The sequence below is a fragment of the Cucumis melo genome, chromosome 6 (genome assembly GCF_025177605.1).
Source record: "Cucumis melo cultivar AY chromosome 6, USDA_Cmelo_AY_1.0, whole genome shotgun sequence".
NCBI classification, from domain to species: Eukaryota; Viridiplantae; Streptophyta; class Magnoliopsida; order Cucurbitales; family Cucurbitaceae; genus Cucumis; species Cucumis melo.
Window position 1 is genome coordinate 34,532,187 of NC_066862.1, and position 9,102 is coordinate 34,541,288.

General features: G+C 38.5%; 2 long non-coding RNA genes across 3 annotated transcripts; both read left to right on the plus strand.

The window, feature by feature from the left end:
- The first annotated feature begins 2,125 nt into the window (after window positions 1-2,125).
- LOC127149789 (uncharacterized) lies at window positions 2,126-4,051 on the plus strand. Of its 2 annotated transcripts, none has more exons than XR_007821475.1 (3): window positions 2,126-2,315; window positions 2,370-3,931; window positions 4,020-4,051. It is a non-coding gene; the product is annotated as an uncharacterized LOC127149789 (long non-coding RNA). The 2 variants fall into 2 exon arrangements; XR_007821476.1 differs by lacking the exon at window positions 2,126-2,315 and having other exon boundaries at window positions 2,323-2,545; window positions 2,625-3,931.
- Window positions 4,048-5,515, plus strand: LOC127149788 (uncharacterized). Its single transcript, XR_007821474.1, has 4 exons — window positions 4,048-4,200; window positions 4,293-4,395; window positions 4,916-5,050; window positions 5,215-5,515. It is a non-coding gene; the product is annotated as an uncharacterized LOC127149788 (long non-coding RNA).
- Window positions 5,516-9,102: the final 3,587 nt, after the last annotated feature.

Sequence of the window (9,102 nt, forward strand, 5' to 3'; positions counted from 1 at the left end):
TCTCGGTCGAAAACTATAGACATTGGAGTTCCAAATTGGCTTATAACTTTATCCACATATAGTTTAGTCATTTTTTCAAAGGAAAAGTTTGCTCTATGGAAATAAATCACGTTGTCTTGATGTTAAGTATAAACAATCACCCAGATTCTACTAGAGCCACTCGGTGTTCTAGGCAACTTGAATAAGAAATCTGTAGTTATGTGCTCTCATTTCCATTCAGGACTAGGTAAAGGACATAGCAATCCACTAATCTTGAATGTTAAGGTTTCACTTGCTGGCAAATTAGGCACCTGGTCACATATACGACTATTTCATGACGCATACTTAGTACTTTTATGATGCATCGCATAAGCTGAACTATGAGCTTCATTTAAGATACTGTCATTCAACTTTTTATTTCGCGGGACGTACAATCTCTAATCTTTTAACAATGCGCTATGACTTCTAAATGCAAAGTTTGTCTGTCTTTCACATCTTACTTTCTCGACTATCTTCTCCAACATAGGGTCTTCGCTTTGCGACCTAACAATTTTCCCTTCTAGAGTGGGCTTAATCTAGAAACGTGCTATTAAGTTTCCAATTGCACCTGTTTCTATAACTGCTTGACCACCTCTCAATTTCCTCAGTAAGGCTATCCTTCACTCACAATTCTTGGTTGGGTTCTTTCTACTTAGTGCATTGGTTAGCACGTTAGCCTTTCAAGGATGGTATGAAATCATGCAATCATAATCCTTAATTAGCTCCATCCAACAACTCTGTCTCAAATTTAACTCCCTTTGATAAAAAATGTATTTCAGACTCTTGTGGTCAATGAAGATGCTACACTTTTTTCCAAACAGGTAGTGTCGCCAAATTTTTAATGCATGGACAATGGCTATCAATTCCAAGTTGTCTGTCGGGTAATTACATTCATGCAATTTCAAGTGTCTAGATGCGTATGCTATCACTTTTCCTTCTTGCATCACAAAGTATCCCAAACCTTGGTGAGATGCATCACAATAGATTTTATAACCTTTTTCGAGCATAGGTAGTGTGAGGATGGGCATAGTAGTAAGCCTTGTTTCAATTCTTGGAAGCTTCCCTCGTAATCATGCGATCACTCAAACTTTATTCTTTGTGAGTGTTGTTAAAGGAAGGGCTAGCTTGGAAAACCCTTCAACAAAACGCCTATAATAGCCTGCTAAGCCTAGAAAACTCCAGACTTCATAAACAATTTTGGGATGATCCCAAGTCTCGATTGCCTGAACTTTTTGTAAATCCACTTCTAATCCTTTTGAGGGTATGCTATGTCAAAGGAGCATCACTTGGTTCAACCAAAATTCACACACAACCCGTAGGTGTTTCGCATGTCTTATTGCATCGCAGGAATATACTAAAATGTTGTCATAAAGATGATAATAAACGATCCAAATATTGACAAAATACTCGATTCATTAAATCCATGAAAGTGACTAGGGCATTGGTCAATCCAAAAGCCATCATTAAGAACTCATAATGCCCATAGCACGTTCTAAAGGTTGTTTTAGGCACATCTGACTCCTTAATTCTCAGTTGGTGGTAGCTTGAACGCAAGTCTATTTTGGAGAATACTGAATCCCCCTTTAGTTGATCAAAGAGATCATTTATTCACGGTAAAGGGTATTTATTCTTACTTGTGATCTTATTTAGTTGTCAGTAGTCATTGCATAGTCTCATTGATACGTCTTTCTTCTTTACAAATATGACTGAGGCCCCCAAGGTGAACTACTAGGCAGGATGTGTCATTTCCCTAACAATTCCTCTAGTTGGTTTTTTAGTTTTTTTAACTCATTTGGTGTCATGCGGTAAGGGGTTTGAAAGATGGGTGTTGTTCCTAACACACAACTTCAATTATGAAATTAATTTTCCTTTTCACTAGAAGAAATCTAGTCTTTAATGTCAGGTGAAAAAAATAAAAAATGGGCTTTAATGTCGTTTTTCAAAAGGCGGATGTTTAATGTCGGTTTTAAATCGACATTAAAGATAGAGCTTTAATGTCGGTTTAAAACCGACATTAAACACCCTGCTTTTTTAGAACTGACATTAAAGCCCATTTTTATTTTATTTTTATTTTTATTTTTTAATTTTGTAAAAATTCAACTTTCTCTCTCTTACTTTACTCTTTTCTCAAACCCTCCCCACACTATTTTTCATCTTTCTCAAATTTCTTTCACCCTTCTCAATCTCGATCACTTTCTTCCCTCTCTTCTTCGATAGCTGCTCAATCTCATCACTTTCCGACCGGCTCTACCACTTACTTGAACTACTTGACCACCGCAACCACTGGCACAGCCCATGTTCTTTTCAGTTACTCTTTATCTTCTTCTCCTTTCATTTTCTCTCTCTTTCAGCCATTCGCAGGACGTTGATGATGAATCCGATCAAGATTCTCTGGTCTTTCGCTTTCAACGCTACCTCAGAATCTAAACCGCACATCCAGATCCCGATTACGCCTCCGCCGTCGCCTTCCTCAGATCTCAAGCACAAGAAATCGGTCTCCATACGCAGGCACTCGAGTTAGGTCCAGGTAAGCCTCTTCTTCTTGTGACTTGGTATGGATCATACGCAGGCACAGAAGTCGCCTTCGCTAATCCTCCATCTCCCAGACCTGTAGCAGCCAACCGCGCGCAGCCATCTGAGCCGATTGTTGTGACGAAGGTGGATACTGAAATACAGGGGGTGCGGAAGGTGGAAGAGGTTAGCGATAGTGATGGCGATGGCGATGTAGAGAGTGCCGATGGCGGTAAGGTTGGGCGAGGACGGAAGTTGATGGAGAGAGTATGATTTTGGTTATGGCGGTATATTATGCATTGAGGTTAGAAAGTATCAACCCCTTTTGGTTAATCAGAATTTTCCACCGTGTTTCTTGTAAATTCTTTATGGTTCATTATTTTTTCCACTCAGCTATTACTGTTTAGAAGTTTCAACTTACCCCCTTATATTTTTACCGTTTTCAGTTTAGTCCCTTACTTTTGTAGACTGTTAGAACTAGCTGAGATAACCCTACAACCCATTGTACTTGGTACTAAATGGGCAAAAATTTTGAGGAGGAATAATCTCATCTAAGAAAGGAATTTTCCCCCTCCAAATTTACAAGAAATCGGTCTAAGTTTTGAGTTTTCTCTCTTAGATACCTTTAAATTTTCACAAATTTAATGACTATTTACCACTTGAATATAATTCAATTGGTTAAAGTATAAAAAGGTTAAAGTCATCAAATAAAAGTTTGTTGTCAATTAATTTTAACATTGACTAACGTGAGAGAAAATGTTAAATGAAAAAATATTCAAAAGCCAAACTTTTTAAAACTGAACACTATTCTGAATAAAAATTGAAAATTCCAATTTGGGTCTTGTGTGCAAAAACTCTCCAATGGAGTGGGACTGATTCTGTTTTGTTTTGTGTAACTATTAACTAATTGATTTGGAAAATTGTTGTAAGATCTGACTACTCTATAATCTTCCTTCATAGATTGTTGTACATAGGCCATCATTTATTTATTCATTTCTTTGTTCTCTTGTTTACCAATTTTAGGGTAATTGTGATTGGTACCAACTTGTAAAAAAAATTGCAAATTTAACAAGTTTATATTTAGTTGATGGATATTGCTATATTTATAAATTTTTTTTTATAATATTGATTCTTAATTTTTAAGAGTTTGAATTACATAATTTATAATATTGCTATATTTATTAGTGGATTCTTCCTATATTTTCTATTTACTAACTTATGTTCTACTTAGGTGGTCTGTACATCCATGAAAAGTAAGGAACTATCATTATTTTATGTTGTTCCATTGTTAGCCGAGCACATCTATGGAGGAACTCTGTTAGCCATGTGTACCAATGATTTTATATGTTTCTATGATTGGGCAGAGGGCAGACTGATCCGTCGTATTGATGTAAATATGAAGGTTGGTACATTTTGCATTTGTTAGCTGGTTTTCCATTTCTTTTACAATATGGTTCTAATTCCTTTTATGATTAATTAAGTATTTCCAGAACCTTTATTGGGCTGATAGTGGTGATACATCATTTTATATCCTGAAGTACAATGTAAGAATACTTGTTAAATAACATCATAATTTCAGGTAACCACAATGTTCCATTTGGATCGACCCATGTATTTGCTTGGATATCTTGCCAGCCAAAGTCGGGTCTATTTGATAGACAAAGAGTTCAAGTATGGAAACTGTAGTCCTTTTCGTAGAGTCATGGAATCTTGATTCGATATGAGCTGTGTTCAGAAGTTTGGTGGTATTTATTGTGATGCAGTGTCGTTGGATACACATTGAAGTGTTAAGACCCTTGTAATGCGTGGGGACTATGAAAGAGCCAACGAAATCTTACCTTCAATTCCCAAGGAGCATCGTAACAGGTAATAGTCCAAAGAGTTTAAAGTTTTTCATTGAAGTGTTGAGAATATTTTGCTGTTCAATAATATTTGCTTTCTAGCCTAGCTTGTACATGATAAGCTAGGATAGTTTGGATATGAAGGTACTGCCCCATTATTTGTTTCCATGGTTGTGGATGGTTCCTGCAAGTTCTGATGCAGTCTGAGATTCATTTGTGTTGTTTGTTTCCTTTTCCCTTTCTGTGTTTTGTTTCTTCAGTTTCCCCCTTGAATGTTTAATTCAACACCCAACATTTGACAATATTTTAAATGGAAAATCTTATAGTATTTAACCATATGGAAATTTATGGGATATCTGTACCTGAAATATTTTTATTTTTTCTTTTCTGTTTCGTTTTTTTTTTTTTTTTTTTTACTTCTTGGGTATTTACTATCTCCTTACGTGCTAAAATATTCTGAATATCCAAGGGCTCTTGTTGTCATACTCAAACTTTTGGTGTCTAGTAAAGTTTGGTGTATGATAATTGATCCTGTTCTTTGCTAGTGTGGCCCGTTTCTTGGAAGCACGAGGTATGATAGAGGAAGCTCTGGAAGTAGCTACTGATCCAGAGGAGTATCCTAATTTGTTTAATGATTGGCAAGTTGCACTTTCTGTTGAATCTAGAGCTGCACAAGACAGGTAAAAGTTTGTTTTCTTCTGTTTAGGGTTGCATTTGTTTTTCACATCATTATGTGCACCTGCCAACGGAAGTGCACAAATGCATGTGCAAAACAAAACAACAAATTTATAATTCATTCGAAGTTTTGGATTACAAGGTTTTTCTGTTTTGATGTCTTTTACAGGGAGTTATCACTAAACAAATGACTGCAATAGAAGAAATGGTTGCAAGTGAGTAAAATTAGCCAGACCCTCATCTTTGTGACAAGATCTTGAAGTTAGTCATTTGTGAAGCGTTCTAGTTTGCTATTAGTTGCAGTTTTAGTTATTGCTCTCTCAATATATTCTTTTTCTTTTTTTTTCAAAGGATGACCAGTGTAATAATTAAGCTTCATAATTTCTGTGTTTGGATCCAAGTTGTATATAAATGTACACATTATTAAGATTTCATTTTGTATATGTACAAGTAAAAGATTTCATTTTTAACTATTTGGTGTCATACAAAATGGACAATAATGCAAGGATTTAATAAAAATAAATTTGAAAAAACGACATTAAAGACATCATTAATGTCGGTTTCAAAACGACATTAAAGACAGCTTTAATGTCGGTTAAAAAAAATTAAAGACATCTTTAATGTCGGTGGAAAAACGACATTAAAGATGAACCGACATTAAAGGCCTTCAATAACACCTTCAAAGATGTCGGTTTATAACCGACATTGAAGGCCTTTAATGTCGGTTCATAACCGACATTAAAGATGTCTTTAATGTCGGTTATAAACCGACATTAAAGCCCAACCGACATTAAAGCCCTTTAATAACGCTCACAAAGATGTCGATCGCCAAGTGACATTAAAGGCCTTTAATGTCGGTTTTAAACCGACATTAAAGGCCAGATTTCTTGTAGTGTTTGGGTGGTAGTCTGCTCGATTCCTTTGGGAACACGTCTAAGTATTCATGAACTATTTGCACATCCCTTGGGTCACTCCTGATCATTTGGGTATCAACTATGTGAGCGAGATACACGGTGTGCCCTTCCTTATTAGTTTCCTTGCCTTAAGTATTGATATCATACTAACCATCTCCATCTTCCTATCGTCTACCCATTAAACTTCATTTTTCGGGCTCTTTCAATACTACCTCCGTATTTGAGCAATCCAGTACTGTATGGTATTTGGTAAGGAACCTCATTCCCAGGATTGCATCTAGCTCGTCCAGTTCAAATAAAATCTACTTTCATCGTGATATAGTTAATCCTTATCTCACAATTTCTACATACGAATTTTACCAAAAATTCTTCGCTTAAAGGTGTGTTAATTAGCATTTCATCTCTTAAAGGTTCTACCTTATGGGCCAAAGACTTAACATGTGATGGGAAAATAAAAGAATGTGTGGCTCCATAATCAAATAGCACAATAGTAAGGGAGTTACAAATCATCAACGAACTTGTAATCATGTGAGGGTTGTTCTTGGCCTCACTCTGAGTTATCATGAATACCTTCCTTTGGAACTTGGGTCTTCTAGGTCCTTTAGTTCCACTCGGACTCTCTCTAGTCCCACTTGGTCGAAATGGTGGATTAACGAATTGGACACCACTCCCTAAGTGTAATAGGTCCCTGTAACGCCCCAACAAATTTGATTTTTTATTTATTATTAATGTTAAGTGTGGTTATGGAAAATTCAAAGTTTGAGAAACTTTATCATTTTGATTTGTGATTAATCAAGATTTAGAAGCATATTATTCTGATTCGGATAATTAAATTGGTAAGGTTGTTGTGAGGATAAAATAATCGAGTTAAGCTAAGGTGATATTTTAGTTGGAAAAGAATAGATATTTTTTCTAAAAGGAAATGTTGTACTTGGTGATTTTTGAAAAATTAAGATATTAGGAGTTTTGGTTGGAGAGAGAAAGTTTGTTTTGATTTAATGGAAGGGAAAGATAAAGGGTTTTTTTTTATATAAGTGAGACTTGGGACCCGTGCCAAGAAAATCAAAAGAAAAAAAAGAAAAGAAAAAGAGAAAAGGGAGAGGAAGAAACCTAGCCGCCGCTCGCCCCCGCTCGTCGCCGCCGCCGTCGCGTAACCGATCTGCCCAAGCTCTTCCGTCAGCTCAGCCGCGTCTCCAGCTGTGTTCGCAAAGCCTCACCGCTCCTCCCCCCCCCCCCTCGCGTCGCCAACGAATCGTTTCCCCGCAAATTGAAAACTTGACCGCACCGCCAATCGGGTAGCCGAGCGAAAGGCTCCGTCGACTGCGTCTTCTCCTCGTCCTGAAGACTTCACCGAGTGGCCGTGCTCCGCCTCTGCCGTCGCCAAACCCGAAGACGCAACCCGCAGGTCCGCTGTCGCACGAAGTCGCCCGACCCGCGTCTCTGCCGAAACCCGACCCGCGAACGCCCGCGCGTCCGCCCGCTCGCCCCGCGTGCCCGCCGTGAGCCACAAGTCGAGCCCGCGCGCGCCCAACCTGCACCGTGAGCCGCACCTGCCTGCACCGTGAGCCGCGCCTGTCTGCTCTTCTAGCCGAGCTGATCCGTCTGCCCTTGAGCCGTCAGTCTGCTCCGGTTCCTTTCCACCTACTTTGGTGAGTCAAAAGTGTTTCTCATACCCAGCCAAGATTTGAAACTTTAATCTAAATAATTTTATTTAGACTAAATTAAATTATCGCTTAAGGAACGTCTTGGATCGAGTGACCTGGGAGTGTTGGAACTCTTCAGTAGGGGCTCAAGCATTGCAACCTCGACCGTGGGTAAGTCGCCTCAAGTAAATCTTGGACCAATTTTCCCTTGAAGGTAAATTACTAAATTTTGAACTTTTGACCCTTTAGGACTTGTGCCGCTTGGGAAAGCGTGTTGTTACTGTTATGACTCGTTGAGCAAATCTCCAGGTAAGAGATTTCTACTACTAGCTCTGTGATTAGAACCATGAGACCGCTTACTCCTCCAGTTATGCATGATAAGGACTAGACTGCACAACACATGTAATTAATGAGAGCATGATGTGATTGATGATGTGGTTACATGATGGTATGATATTGTGATGATGTGACTTGTTGTAATTGTATGTTGGATATTGTGATGGTTTGTGAAATGACGATTTGACTGGTTTGATTACATGATGATGCTATGTGCACGTATGTTATGGTTAGGGTACTTGCTAGCTTAACCTATTAGAGTCGTACCTGCATGGGTGTCCTTCGGGATCACCACCTATTTAGGACTGTGTGGTCCGATGGGACGCCAGTCTAGCATGGATATAGATATGATTCGAGTGATTTGACGGGGTCCTCGCATCCCGATTTGTCTTAGTGTTACCCTCGGGTTCACTACAGACCAGCATGTCCTAGGTGCTCCCCCGGGACACCGAAGACCAGATTTTCGTTCCTACAGGAGCGCATGTTGCACGTGTTCGGAAATGTACCAGAGATTGGGTACCATTTACAGGACTCTAATAGGAAGCTAACAGGCACCTAGTGGGACTAGTAGTGGGTCCCTTACTGAGTATTTTATACTCATTCTCTCCATGACATGTTTTTCAGGTAGAGGCCGAGGTAGGGGCAAAGGCAAGCTGGCGAGCGACCAGAAGTGACCGTGCCGAGCCATAAGGATTTCTGCTTCCGCTTACATCTCGTTTTGGATATTTAGAACTTGCGTTTTATTTTCTTCATTATTTACTATTTCATTTCCTTAAAAGTAGATAGGGCCCGAGTAGGATTTTAATATTTAATTACATTTTGCATATTACCCCGATTTGATTTTCATAAATAAATTTCTGAAGTTTTATTCGTTTTTACTAAACTTTATGGCTTAAATCATGTGTTTTACCTTTAGTAATAACTTCGGCTCAGTATAAGGAGTTGGGTTGTTACAGTCCCCAAGTTAGGACAATTTCTTGCAAAATGTCTCTGTTGGCAACAATTAAAGCAAACCTTTGAGAAGCATGATCCTTTGGTATTGAATTTACTCCGCCTATCTGCCTTGCGAAACTCCTTCTGAACATATTAAGGTGTTGCTTCTCCCCTAGCCCTTATTTTTTCTTTGGAATTTTCCCCCATTATTTGGTTTAGACCCGAATAGGG